A 14,591-nucleotide genomic window follows, 5' to 3' on the forward strand; every position below is an offset into this window, starting at 1 on the left:
CAAGTTCCAATACTTCTTTGGAGAGATTCAACAGACAACCACTACGGACTATTCACTAAACACAGTCACATATGGGACGGCCTCAGCACCATATCTCGCCATACGCAGTATGAAATATTTGGCTGATCTACATAGGCAAACTCACAAATTGGGATCACAAGCTATAAATTCATCATTCTACGTGGATGACTTTCTTTGTGGGCATGACACAGCAGAAGGCCTGCACAACTCAGGCAGAGGTCATCGAATACTTGGCAAGGGCAAATTTAATTAGCAAATGGCATTCGAATCATCCGGCTTTGTCGACGACGCACGATCAAAGATTTGAATCTGGAAGATGGCTCAGTACTAGACATTGGGCTAGCAGGAGCAAAGTCTGGATGTGTGCTATTTGCCTTTCAACCCAAATGCTCCGTTGATGCAATCACCAAAAGGACAATTTTATCTGTGGCATCTTCACTTTTTGATCCATTGGGATTGGTAGCGCCAATCATTGTGACAGCAAAGATCATTCTACAGGAACTGTGGATAGTCAAATTACAATGGGATGAGTCTGTGCCGCAAAACCTTTATTTAGCTTGGAAATCGTTTGCTGCATCACTTACTTCACTAGAGTCGCTGAAAATACCTCGATTCTGTATGCAGCCCGAACACCAAGGAGTTTGCGTTGCATGGATTCTGGACGTTCCATACGTGCATGGATGGCATTACGCACGCACAGTTGCAGCGGACGGCGAGGTTCAAGTTCACCTGATCACGTCAAAGTGCAGAGTAGCACCAACTCGTAGTTATCGCTACCAAAACGAACTCGCTGGCTTCTCACCACTGGCCCAACTCTACGTGAAAATCAAGGGGATTTTCACATCGAAACAAACCTATCTGTGGAGCGACTCGTCGATAGTTCTTCATTGGATACAGCAACATTCGTCGACACTATCAACCTTTGTGGAAAACCGCGTTTCGACATACAAGAAGCTACACCGGACTGTATTGAGACATGTCAACTAAGTTGAATCCCGCCGATCTGGTCTCGAGGGGGTGTACACCATCGAATTGAACGAATCAATCTGGTTTATGGGGCCGCTATCTAAAGCAGAGCTCAACACTTGGCCAAGAGACAAACATCATGAACCAGATCCTGCGATTGTAGCACTTGAGATGCGCAAGTCAGCTTTCAAGGCTACGACGGATATCAATCATCTACTCGACACACTCAGGAACTAAAGTTCGCATCGTCGTTGTTTGCGAATTGTTGCTTGGATGCTGCGCTTTATACACGCGCTTCGGAAACCCGTTGAGCTGTCTACGCCCTCGCCATCACCTCAAGAGCTACGCGTGCTTTATTGCATTTTTGGAATCTGCAGCAGCAGCAACACTTCGAGATGAATTCACGCTTTGAACAAAATAGGCAAATATCAGTCAATATAAATTTCTAATCCATTTTTACAGATTACAGACGATATATCAACTATTGAAGGTTGGCGGCCGTCTCGAATTGGCAAATGCTCCGGAGGTTCAGAAACATCCAATCATACTTCCCAGCAAAGATGATTTTGTTCGTCACTACGTGCAGTTTCTTCATGTGCAACACTATCATGCTGGCTCAAAGGCACTTGTCGCACTAATTCGTCTGCAATTCTGGATCGTAAATGCTCGAGACCTGGTCGCTCTATTGTCAGAAGGTGCGTGCACTGTGTGCGCTACAAGCCAGGTTGCAACAGCAACTCATGGGAAATCTGCCTGTAGAGCGATTGACGCCATCGAGACCTTTCGCTCACTGTGGAGTGACTTTTGTGACCAGTCAACGTCTACTCCGCATTCAGGGCAAGGCTCTCGCAAGGCCTACATTGCCATATTGTATGCTTCGCCACCAAGGCTGTGCATATCGAAGTGGTATCTGACCTTTCAACGGATGCTTTCTTAGCCGCGTTGAGGCGCATGATTGCACGACGAGATTGCCTGTGATATATTTTGCCGACAATGCCACGAATTTCAACGGGCAAGCAATCAATTAAAAGGAACGCGAACCTACTTTCAAGCAAGAAATCAAACAGTCGATTATTAGTTTTGCACAAAGAATTCATAAAACTTTCGTTTCATCCCCCCCAGAAGCACCACACTTTGGCGGCCTCTGGGAAGCCGCAGTTAAAACGCCAAGGGGCTTATGACGCGCAGCCTTATGAACGCCCGCTGCAGTTTGAGATTGGCCACAATCACAGCAGAAGTAGAACCATCCTCAACTCACCCCACTCACCCCACTATCATCAGATCCAGCGACTTGGGTGCTCTGACACCTGGTCACTTTCTAGTTGGAGACTCCCTGCGACATTGCTGAACACAACATAGAAGATGAACAGTTGAAATCTTTGGATCGCTGGCGTGATACTGTATCAAAAATATTTTGGCGACGCTGTTGACAGACTACTTCAATGAGCTGAACGTGCGCCACAAGTGGGACCAAACATCACCCGTATCTCTATCGGGGACATGGTTTCTCATACATGAAGACAACGTACCTTCTCAGAAGTGGATAATTCGCATTAAGCTACAATTCCTGGACGAGATCAACGAGTACGAGTGGTAGATGTCCGCACTACCAAGGGCATAATCCGGAGACCAGTTCACAAAATAGCGATTCTTCCTGTCTCTTGAAAGACTTCGTCATTCAATGGGGCCGGGATGTTGGGCCAAATTCACTTATCTTATTATTAACTTGAATTTTATACCTATATTTTTACATTTGGGTTCACCCTAATTACTCTATCTCTCTTGCGTGGTGAACTCTTATTACTTGCATTAATTCGCCTAGCTCTAAGCAAGCTGCGCTTGCTCATACGTTTGTACTTTTAGTGTATATCAAGAACTCTACGAATAAACGTTGCACCTACGATGCGCTGAATTTCATATACGGCTCATTAGTTTAGTTAGAACAGCATCCCCATACTCTGAACTCATGCTAGACAGAAAAACGCTTCTGATCTTACAAATGCCATTTGGGTTGAAAAATGCCCCCGCCACTTTTCAAAGACTAATGAATGAAATATTAAGAGACTTTATTAACAAAAAATGTGTCGTATATTTGGACGATATACTTATTTTTAGCACATCGTTGCAAGAGCATGTTCAAGCCATCAACGAAATATTTAAAGTATTAGAGGATAAGAATTTGAAGATTCAAATCGATAAATGTAACTTCATGAAGAAGGAGACAGAATTTTTAGGTCATATCTTAACCAAAGAAGGTATTAAACCAAATCCAAACAAAATAGCCATAATAGAAAAGTTACCTTTACCAAAAACAGAAAAGGAGATAAAAAGTGTTTTAGGCATAACAGGTTTCTACAGAAAATTTGTTAAAGATTACGCAAAAGTAGCACAACCCATAACAAAATATTTAAAGAAAAATACTAAAATAAATACAAAAGATCCAACTTTCATCGAAGCATTTGAAAAGTTAAAGCAACTTATTTGTTCACATCCTATATTAAGGTTCCCTAACTTTGAAAAAGCATTCACGCTTACAACTGACGCTTCAAATTATGCCATAGGATCGGTTCTTTCTCAAGAAGGGCATCCAATTTGTTTCGCGTCAAGAACGTTAAACAATCATGAGAAAAATTATTCAGCAACAGATAAAAAATTTTTAACAATACTATGGAGTGTAAACTATTTTAGACCATATCTCTACGGAAGAAAATTCAAACTATTAACAGATCACCAAGCGATAAAATTCTTATATTCAAAACATAAAGGGAAAGATATTTCACCAAGGCATCAAAGATGGTTACTAAAACTAGGAGAATATCAGTTTGACATAGATTACTTAACAGGAAGAGAAAACAGAGTAGCCGAAATCTTAAGCAGAATAAAAGGTAATCATTTTGACCCATAGCAAGATAATGACAATATATCAGACATAAACATAATAACAAATATTGAAGAAGATAACTATTCGTTAGCAGCAACTATACATTCAGCAGAAGAAAATTTACAGGATCATTTTCTAATAAAGGAAGAAATAGTAAATAAATATAAAACACAAATAATAATAACAAATGGCAAAACAGAAGAGTGTAAAACGATTCATGGAAAAAGAATAGTTTTCATAGCAAAACACGACTTCCCAACAATGGAAGAAATTTTTATAAAATACTTAAACAAAGGAAAAGTAGGTATATATTCAGATCTACCGGATCAAGAATATAATAATAATAATTAATTCAATTATACTCTAACAACAAACAAATAGAATTCACTAAATCCACACATAGAGCTCAAGATATAGAAACTGAAACGGAAGCTATAAAACAAATATCTATTTACCATGTACAAGAGAGTATGCATTCAGGTATTCAAGATACGTACAACAAAATAAAAAATAAAATATTTTACCCTAAGTTATTAGAATTAATACAGACAGTGATCAACCAATGCGACTTTTGCAAAGAAGTCAAATATGACAGAAACCCAGTTAGAAACAAATTTGTTAAAACAGAAACTCCATCGGATAAAAACCAAATAATGCTTATAGACACATACGTAATAAAAAACACATATTTTTTTACTATTATAGATAAATTTTCGAAATTTGCAGCCGTTTACCCACTAAACGATAGAAACCATATAACCATCGTAGAGCAGATTGAAAATCATTTTACAAAAATAGGCAAACCAAATAAGATTGTAGCTGACAATGAATTTAATTCAATAAGAATTAAAGAACTATTAAGCCGAGAAAATATTGAATTACATTTAACAAAACCAAACAGCCATACAGGCAATGCAGATGTAGAAAGACTGCATAACTCATTGACAGAAAAGTTTAGGATAATACATAATACAGAAACAGAAAGCTTATCAGTAAAAAAACAAATTATGCAAAGGGCAGTAAGAAATTATAAATGCAAACCTTTTAAAGCGCAAAATAATAAAATAGATTTAAAAATCATTAAGAATAATATAGAAACCACTAAAATCAAGATGCTGGATAAGAACAACCGAAAAAGAGAAAATTATGAAGAAGAAAGACACAAAGAAGTACCAAAGTTTAAAAAAGCCAAACTTAAGAATATTAACCCAGCAAATATAAAACGTGTTTACAAATTTACAGAAGACAAGAATGATAACAGAATTGAAGACTCATTAAATACTTAACCAAAACAAAATTCGCTCTTTGTGAAGCATAACAGAGTAAATCAAATCTATTAGCAAATGTTGATAATTTTATTTCTTTTAAATATTTGTTTCTGACAAACAGCAATCTTTATAAGTATTCAAAATGAAATCAAAAATATATTTTTTTTATATTTAACTGAAAAAAAAAAAAAAAAAACTTCAATAATTAATCAAAAAATATAAACAAGTTACTATTCATTACTCAAAACAATAATTATAAGTAATACCTACCTTTAATAAGAAAATTATTAACAACACAGAATTCAGGAGAATTCTTATTTAAATGAGGGAGAAGTTATGTATGTAATTATGTAAGCGATTTGTCATCACTAAGAGAGAAAGTCCATACCTAAATGTTGCATGTTTGTGATGATGAAATGTCTAGCAACATTGTGAAATTAAAATGATGATGAAATGTCTAACATTGTGAAATTAAAATGATGAAGAAATGTCTAGCAACATTGTGAAATTAAAATTATGATGCTATGTCGCTCGGATAGGCTAGCAGCATTTGAATAAAGTCAGTTCTAATCTGAGACTTAACTGAAGAAGTTGAACCATGTTATTTAATTTCAAAAAATAAAGAACTCAAAACAAAATTCGCGTGCCAACGTTTTAGTTTCAGTTTCAGTTTCAGTTTCAGTTTCAGTTTCAGTTTCAGTTTCAGTTTCAGTTTCAGTTTCAGTTTCAGTTTCAGTTTCAGTTTCAGTTTCAGTTTCAGTGTTCAGTTTCAGTTTCATTCAGTTTCAGTTTCAGTTTCAGTTTCAGTTTCAGTTTCAGTTTCAGTTTCAGTTTCAGTTTCAGTTTCAGTTTCAGTTTCAGTTTCAGTTTCAGTTTCAGTTTCAGTTTCACTTTCACTTTCACTTTCACTTTCACTTTCACTTTCACTTTCACTTTCACTTTCACTTTCACTTTCACTTTCACTTTCACTTTCACTTTCACTTTCACTTTCACTTTCACTTTCACTTTCACTTTCACTTTCACTTTCACTTTCACTTTCACTTTCACTTTCACTTTCATTCACTTTCATCACTTTCACTTTCAACTTTCACTTTCATCATTCACTTCACTTTCACTTTCATGCACTTTCACTTTCACATTTCACTTCACTTTCACTTTCACTTCCTTTCACTTCACTTCACTTTCACTTTCACTTTCACTTTCACTTTCACTTTCACTTTCACTTTCACTTTCACTTTCACTTTCACTTTCACTTTCACTTTCACTTTCACTTTCACTTTCACTTTCACTTTCACTTTCACTTTCACTTTCACTTTCACTTTTCACTTTCAGCTTTCACTTTCACTTTCAGTTCACGTTCATTTCAGTTTCAGTTTCAGTTCAGTTTCAGTTCAGTTCAGTTTCAGTCAGTTCAGTTTCAGTTTCAGTTTCAGTTTCATTTCATTCAGTTTCAGTTCAGTTCAGTTTCAGTTCACTTTCAGTTGCACTTTCATCTTTCACTTCACTTTCACTTTCACTTCACTTTCACTTTCACTTTCACTTTCAACTTTCACTTTCACTTCACTTTCACTTGCACTTTCACTGTCACTTTCAACTTCACTTCACTTCACTTTCACTTCACTTTCACTTCCACTTTCACTTTCAATTCACTTTCACTTTCACTTTCACTTTCACTTTCACTTTCACTTTCACTTTCACTTTCACTTTCACTTTCACTTTCACTTTCACTTTCACTTTCACTTTCACTTTCACTTCACGTTCACTTTCACTTTCACTTCACTGTTCACTATTCACTTTGGCACTTTCCACTTTCACATTCACTTTCACTTTCACTTTCACTGTCACTTTCACTTTCACTTTCACTTTCACTTTCACTTTCACTTTCACTTTCACTTTCACTTTCACTTTCACTTTCACTGTTCACTTTCACTTTCCTTCACTTTCACTGTCAGCTTTCAGCTTTCACGTTTTCAGCTTGCATTTCAGCTTTCAGTTTGCAGTTTCAAGTTTCAGTTTCAGTTTCAGTTTCAGTTTCAGTTAACAGTTTCAGTTTCAGTTTCAGTTTCAGTTTCAGTTTCAGTTTCAGTTTCAGTTTCAGTTTCAGTTTCAGTTTCAGTTTCAGTTTCAGTTTCAGTTTCAGTTTCAGTTTTCAGTTTTCAGTTTCAGTTTCAGTTTCAGTTTCAGTTTTTCAGTTTTCAGTTTTTTTTAGTTTTTTTAGTTTTAGTTTTAGTTTTAGTTTTAGTTTTAGTTTTAGTTTTAGTTTTAGTTTTAGTTTTAGTTTTAGTTTTAGTTTTAGTTTTAGTTTTAGTTTTAGTTTTAGTTTTTAAGTTTTTTTAAGTTTTAAGTTTAAGTTTCGTTTTAGTTTTTAGTTTTAGTTTTAGTTTTAGTTTTAGTTTTAGTTTTAGTTTTAGTTTTAGTTTTAGTTTTAGTTTTAGTTTTAGTTTTAGTTTTAGTTTTAGTTTTAGTTTTAGTTTTAGTTTTTTAGTTTAGTTTAGTTTAGTTTTAGTTTAGTTTAGTTTTTGTGTTTTAGTTTAGTTTTTAGTTTTAGTTTTAGTTTTAGTTTTAGTTTTAGTTTTAGTTTTAGTTTTAGTTTAGTTTTAGTTAGTTTTAGTTTAGTTTAGTTTTAGTTTTAGTTTTAGTTTGTTTTTTAGTTTTCGTTTTAGTTTTAGTTTTAGTTTTAGTTTTAGTTTTCGTTTTAGTTTTAGTTTTAGTTTTCGTTTTCGTTTTCGTTTTCTTAGTTTCGTTTCGTTTAGTTTCGTTTCGTGTTTCGTTTTCGTTTTAGTTTTTCGTTTCGTTTTCCAGTTTTCGTTTTCGTTTTCGTTTTCGTTTTCGTTTTTTCGTTTTCGTTTTCGTTTTCGTTTTTCGTTTTCGTTTTCGTTTTCGTTTTCGTTTTAGTTTTCGTTTTCGTTTTCGTTTTCGTTTCGTTTTCGTTTTAGTTTTCGTTTTAGTTTTCGTTTTCGTTTTCGTTTTCGTTTTAGTTTTAGTTTTTCGTTTTTCGTTTTAGTTTTAGTTTTAGTTTTTTTAGTTTTCGTTTTCGTTTTCGTTTTAGTTTTAGTTTTAGTTTTAGTTTTAGTTTTCGTTAGTTTTAGTTTTCGTTTTTCGTTTTCGTTTTTTTAGTTTTCGTTTTAGTTTTTTTCGTTTTCGTTTCGTTTTCGTTTTAGTTTTAGTTTTTCGTTTTAGTTTTCGTTTTCGTTTTAGTTTTCGTTTTCGTTTTCGTTTTCGTTTTCGTTTTTTTCGTTTTTGTTTTTCGTTTTTAGTTTTAGTTTTAGTTTTAGTTTTAGTTTTAGTTTTAGTTTTAGTTTTAGTTTTAGTTTTAGTTTTAGTTTTAGTTTTAGTTTTAGTTTTAGTTTAGTTTAGTTTTAGTTTTAGTTTAGTTTTAGTTTTAGTTTTCAGTTTTCGTTTTAGTTTTAGTTTTAGTTTTAGTTTTAGTTTTGTTTTTGATATTATACCCTGAGCCCATTGAAAATGGGAAATGTATGTAACAGGCAGAAGGACGCGTGGCAGACCCCACAAAGAATATATATATTCTTAATCAGAACGAAGAGCTGATTCGATTTCGCCCTGTCCGTCTGTCTGTCTGTCCGTATGTTTGAACGCGTCGATTTTAGAAGATATAAGAGCTAGAGACTTAATTTTTTTTTTTTAATGACCGTATATACAGCGCGGATGTCGAGTTTTGCTTTAAAAATCGATAACTATTACCGATATTTAATTTTCGATTAAAAGCATTATCAATTAAGGCAGATGCCTTTGTAGCTAATTTTCATTTTTTTTTTTTACATTTTTCAATTATTTAATAGAGTATGTAGACCATAGGCTGAAAGTTTTATTAGATTCGGTTAAGTCAATCGACGTTAAAAAATAACAAAATGTTTGGCCAATTAAGAAAAGCACGTGCAGCAGCTACAACAGTTTCCTATACGTATGCACACATACATTCAAACTTCTTCTAGCACATTCTTCGAATTACATCAGCAGTTGGTTTCGTTTAGTTCTGCTAGATGGCGCTGCATCAATGAATCTGTGGTTACACCACATTCAAAAAATTTTTGAAATTAAATAACAAGGTTCAACATCTTCAGTTAAGTCTCAGATTAGAACTGACTTTATTCAAATGCTGCTAGCCTATTCGAGCGACATAGCATCATAATTTTAATTTCACAATGTTGCTAGACATTTCTTCATTATTTTAATTTCACAATGTTGCTAGACATTTCTTCATCATTTTAATTTCACATTGTTGCTAGACATTTCATCATCATTTTAATTTCACAATGTTGCTAGACATTTCATCATCACAAACATGCAACATTTAGGTATGGACTTTCTCTCTTAGTGATGACAAATCGCTTAAAATGATGCTTATATCGATTACATAATTACATACATAACTCGCTAGAGACTTGAAATTTTGAACACATACTCGTGTATAACTCCGATTTATAAAGTGTTAAAATTTTCCCGATCCGCCCACTAGGGGCGTGGCAAATCGGAAAATGCATTTTCCGATATACCAGAAATCATGTTAGTTGAAGAGCTAGAAAGTTGAAATTTGGTATGTAGATCCGCGTTGACCCCCCAAGTCCAAAGAGCTATGGTGGATATATCTACGCCCATTGGGGGCGTGGCAAATCAGATAAAACTGTATCTCCTAAAGTTCTAAAGCTAGAACGTTGAAATTTCGCGCGTGAGCTAATGCTATAATTACTGATGAAAAAATTTTATGTCCATGCCTACTACTACTAATTTCGCGCGTGAGCTAATGCTATGACTGATGAAAAAATTTTATGTCCATGCCTACTAGGGGCGTGGCAAATCAGACCTGAAAATATAGTGATTTTTCAAATTTGGCTATATTTTAGGCTCTATTGATGCTAGAGACTTGAAATTTGGTACATATACGCGAGTTAACCTCCCAAGTCCAACAAGCTATAGTGGATATATGTCCGCCCAAAGGGGGCGTGGCAAACCGCAAAACTTTATATCTCCTACAGTTTAAGAGCTAGAAGGTTCAATTTGGATAGTTGAGTTACTAGTAACCTCTTCTATCGATGCCCCAAAACACATATTTTGAGCGTAAGCATTAAAATTTCGCATTTACGTTACCGTTAGCTCTTTCTAAGAACTGGCCAAAAATGAGGTGTCTACGGCCGCTAGGGGCGTGGCAATCGGCATTTGTAGTATCAAATTGCGACATTTATATGCTTGAGCTATCTATGTATGTACATGTACATATATACAAATAGGCTTAATAGGCATTGATAACACGGAAGGAAACATTTTTATAAAATTTAAAAATAAAATTTAAATATTTAAAAAATATAAAAGAAGCTAAAATAACAAAATTTGCAATTTACAAAAAAGAGTTTTCCGCGGGATTTGAACTCGCACCCAAGTCATGTTTGTCAAAAGAACAAAAACGAATTGAACCGGCGCCTTTGCTGACAGCGCCACCCCCTACTGTCAACTATTGTAATTAAAATGAAATCCAAAAATAAGATTCTTGTTATGAGAGTAGCGGATGGTAAATTCAAGAACAAAGCAAAAACAAATCAGTCTCATTTCAACGCTAGAGTATGCATTTATGTGTACATACATACACACATACAAATGAGCGCGTGCATAAGAAAGGCTGGAATGCTTGATGCTACATATGCGTGCAGACTTACATATGTACATACATATACATGCATGAATGCGTACATACATATATGAGGGCTATTTAAGAAGAAACTAATTTAAACTTATAAAATTTTTCAATTAGAAAAAAGAATAAAATAAGTATCTATTTTATAAAAAACGAAATATGTATGAAAAAAACACACAACATTGAAGGGGCTTGAGCCTCCGCCTCTATAACACAACTTGCGACGCCTCTAGCGCCCACGCTATCGCTTTGCTTTACAAACTGGTAGCTAAAATACAATAAGCTAATAACAGAGCGTTATCTGACAAAATACAATAACAGCTAGAAAATCCAGAAATTAATCGCAATTCTTAGAATGCTAAAAAGCGCACTTTTGTAATGTAAGCAAACGCTTAAGAATCTGCAATAGGTGTGACCGAAAGCTATTAACGAAAATTACCATACATTTGTACTCAAAAAGTGCACGATCAATATAATAATTATCGATTACTCGATAAAAATTACCAAAAGCTACAATATAATCAAAAAGCATAATTGTTTTGTGCTACATTTTTTTTAAAGCCAAATTAAATTTGAAATAAGAATAAATGCCCCTTTGTAAACATAGCATCATGTATACGGACTGTTAATGAGTATTCCGCAATCGGTAGCGCCCGACTGCAACGTTCTTACTTGTTACTGATTGTAACTCACTGAAAGCATCAAGAACTAAACGCGACCTATCTCCTAGAGCACAAAGGTGGTGGGCATATTTACAAACGTTCACGTTTGATTTGTAGTATAGAGAGAGCAAGAGAATGGCTCATGCCGGCTACTTTTCGAGAAATCTTCCATCCACTAATGCGATTAGATAAACTACTGGTTCCATACAGATTTTGAGTCCCAAAACAGGATGCCAGTCCCGGAAGAGATGACGTTTCCTGGCAGGATGCCATTTCTAATCAAGATATCTATACATTCACTGAAACATAATTAATCAAACTACTTTGTATTTCACTTCACATCTAATGTAACACTCATATTTGAGATCTACACACAGTAGGTGTCAACAAATTTACACAAAATTAATCAAACTACTTTTGTATTTCACTTCACATATAATGTAACACTCATTAAAAAAAAAAAAAAAAAAAAAGAGTGTTACATTATATGTGAAGTGAAATACAAAAGTAGTTTGATTAATTTTGTGTAAATTTGTTGACACCTACTGTGTGTAAATAAAAATTGTGCTTGGTCTCTTTTGGAGTCTGGGCGCCTTTGGCGTGCGTTTTTTCCAAATGCTATTTAGAAATGGATGACGCAAACTCACTGGATACTGACTCTTTCGTGGACGTCGAGGCATTGGATGATTCGGATTCAATGAACTGTGTATCTGATGATGACACTGATATGCTTTATATGGATAACATTGAAGCTATTGAGGCGCTTAAAAGCCGTCACTAAAGTTAAGCAAATACTGAATCAGGCATTAGCCAGTCAAAACGGTAATCAAATGAGGACAAAAGCAACCAAGTGTCCAGCAAAAAAGGGTTCTAGCCCAAAAGCTGCCAAAGTTAGATCTAATGATGTCGCATCAGATGGAAATATTGGCAGTCTTTCAAATAGACTTGATTCGGATGATGAAGAATTCTCTGACACTAATTTCAATACTAAAACCAAATTAAGTGATTCAGCTCCGAATGAGTCAGCAATTACCAATAAGGAAAGTTCAAGGCCACCTTCCATATATATTCCGGATGTTCCTATGATCATTCCATTCATTCAAGGGATCAATAAAGTTATTGATCAAAGCTCTTATTTTATAAAAACTACCTCAGGACGTGGATTGCGCATTCAGTGCCTTAACATTGACTCCTATAGGAAACTTATTCATCATTTTCAAGACATAAATCTAGTTCGTTATGCAAATAACATCAAAAAAAGGTTCTCTGGTCAGCCACTTGACTTATTTGAAGTTGAAATTGAGGCTAAATCTAACAATAGTAGTATATTAGTTACTACCTTGCTGGGTCATCAGAAGCTCAAGATGCTATAATTCTATAATGGACTGATGAAAAATTTTATGTCCATGCCTACTAGGGGCGTGGCAAATCAGACCTGAAGATATAGTGATTTTTCAAATTTGGCTATATTTTAGGCTCTATTGATGCTAGAGACTTGAAATTCGGTACATATACGCGAGTTGACCTCCCAAGTCCAACAAGCTATAGTGGATATATGTCCGCCCAAAGGGGGCGTGGCAAACCGCAAAACTTTATATCTCCTACAGTTTAAGAGCTAGAAGCTTCAAATTTGGATAGTTGAGTTACTAGTAACCTCTTCTATCGATGCCCCAAAAATAATTGACACGCCTCTTTGAGGGTGTGGCATATCGAAAAATACCCTGTAATTTTCACATTTTTTGAGCGTAAGCATTCAAATTTCGCATTTACGTTACCGTTAGCTCTTTCTAAGAACTGGCCAAAAATGAAGTGTCTACGGCCACTAGGGGCGTGGCAATCGGCATTTGTAGTATCAAATTGCGACATTTATATGCTTGAGCTATCTATGTATGTACATGTATATACAAATAGGCTTAATAGGCATAGATAACACGGAAGGAAACATTTTTATAAAATTTAAAAATAAAATTTAAATATTTAAAAAATATAAAAGAAGCTAAAATAACAAAATTTGCAATTTCCAAAAAAGAGTTTTCCGCGGGATTTGAACTCGCACCCAAGTCATGTTTGTCAAAAGAACAAAAACGAATTGAACCGGCGCCTTTGCTGACAGCGCCACCCCCTACTGTCAACTATTGTAATTAAAATGAAATCCAAAAATAAGATTCTTGTTATGAGAGTAGCGGATGGTAAATTCAAGAACAAAGCAAAAACAAATCAGTCTCATTTCAACGCTAGAGTATGCATTTATGTGTACATACATACACACATACAAATGAGCGCGTGCATAAGAAAGGCTGGAATGCTTGATGCTACATATGCGTGCAGACTTACATATGTACATACATATACATGCATGAATGCGTACATACATATATGAGGGCTATTTAAGAAGAAACAAATTTAAGCTTAAAAAATTTTTCAATTAGAAAAAAGAATAAAATAAGTATCTATTTTATAAAAAACGAAATATGTATGTATCTAGTTATGCTGATGCGCTGAAAATGGGCGTGCAACGGGATCAACTGCAACGTATTCCTGGTCAGCGGCTAGTGCAGCGTCAGCAACAGATTAAGCCATTGCCTTTATTTTCGAAAAATCGGGAACAGCGGCTACCTCGGCGATTAAATGATAGTCATGAACATGTTGATGATCATCATGCCAGTCAAAGTCTCAGAAATCGTAGCCGTAGTAACGTTCGGTTAACTGTCAATAATGATAATGGTATCAAGTCAATAAACGATAAATTGGACACATTGATCAGCCTAATGCTTGATGAACGTAAGCGGCCAATTCCTGTAGATAACAGCAACCTTGAAAAAGTCAATGCAAAGTTGGATAATCTAGACACTACCACGCTAACTAGATGCATGATGGCAAAGTATGTCAATGACACATCTGGTATGGAATGCAGCTGACCTACATAACAAACTGGGAAATTTAATTCAATACCTCAAGCATAATGAGATTGATATAATATTAATTTCAGAAACACGCCTAAATAGTAATGATTTACTCAAGATAAATGGATATCATACTTACTTAGCAAATCATTTGTCAAACCGACGTAAAGGAGGAGCTGCCTTAATTATTAAACATGGTATTCGACACAACCCTTCTGTGAAAATCAATACTGAGCTTGTTCA

At 34.9% G+C, this 14,591-nt stretch overlaps 1 long non-coding RNA gene across 1 annotated transcript; it reads right to left on the reverse strand.

Annotated features, from left to right (window-relative positions):
- Positions 1 to 11,669: 11,669 nt before the first annotated feature.
- Positions 11,670 to 11,895, reverse strand: LOC149090406 (uncharacterized). The gene is made up of 2 exons (XR_016197625.1): positions 11,861 to 11,895; positions 11,670 to 11,764 (listed from the first exon to the last, which is right to left on the reverse strand). It is a non-coding gene; the product is annotated as an uncharacterized LOC149090406 (long non-coding RNA).
- Positions 11,896 to 14,591: the final 2,696 nt, after the last annotated feature.

This window comes from Drosophila navojoa, unplaced genomic scaffold (genome assembly GCF_054131105.1).
Source record: "Drosophila navojoa isolate 15081-1374.11 unplaced genomic scaffold, UAZ_NAV_1.0 NAV_Backbone_219, whole genome shotgun sequence".
Classification (NCBI taxonomy): domain Eukaryota; kingdom Metazoa; phylum Arthropoda; class Insecta; order Diptera; family Drosophilidae; genus Drosophila; species Drosophila navojoa.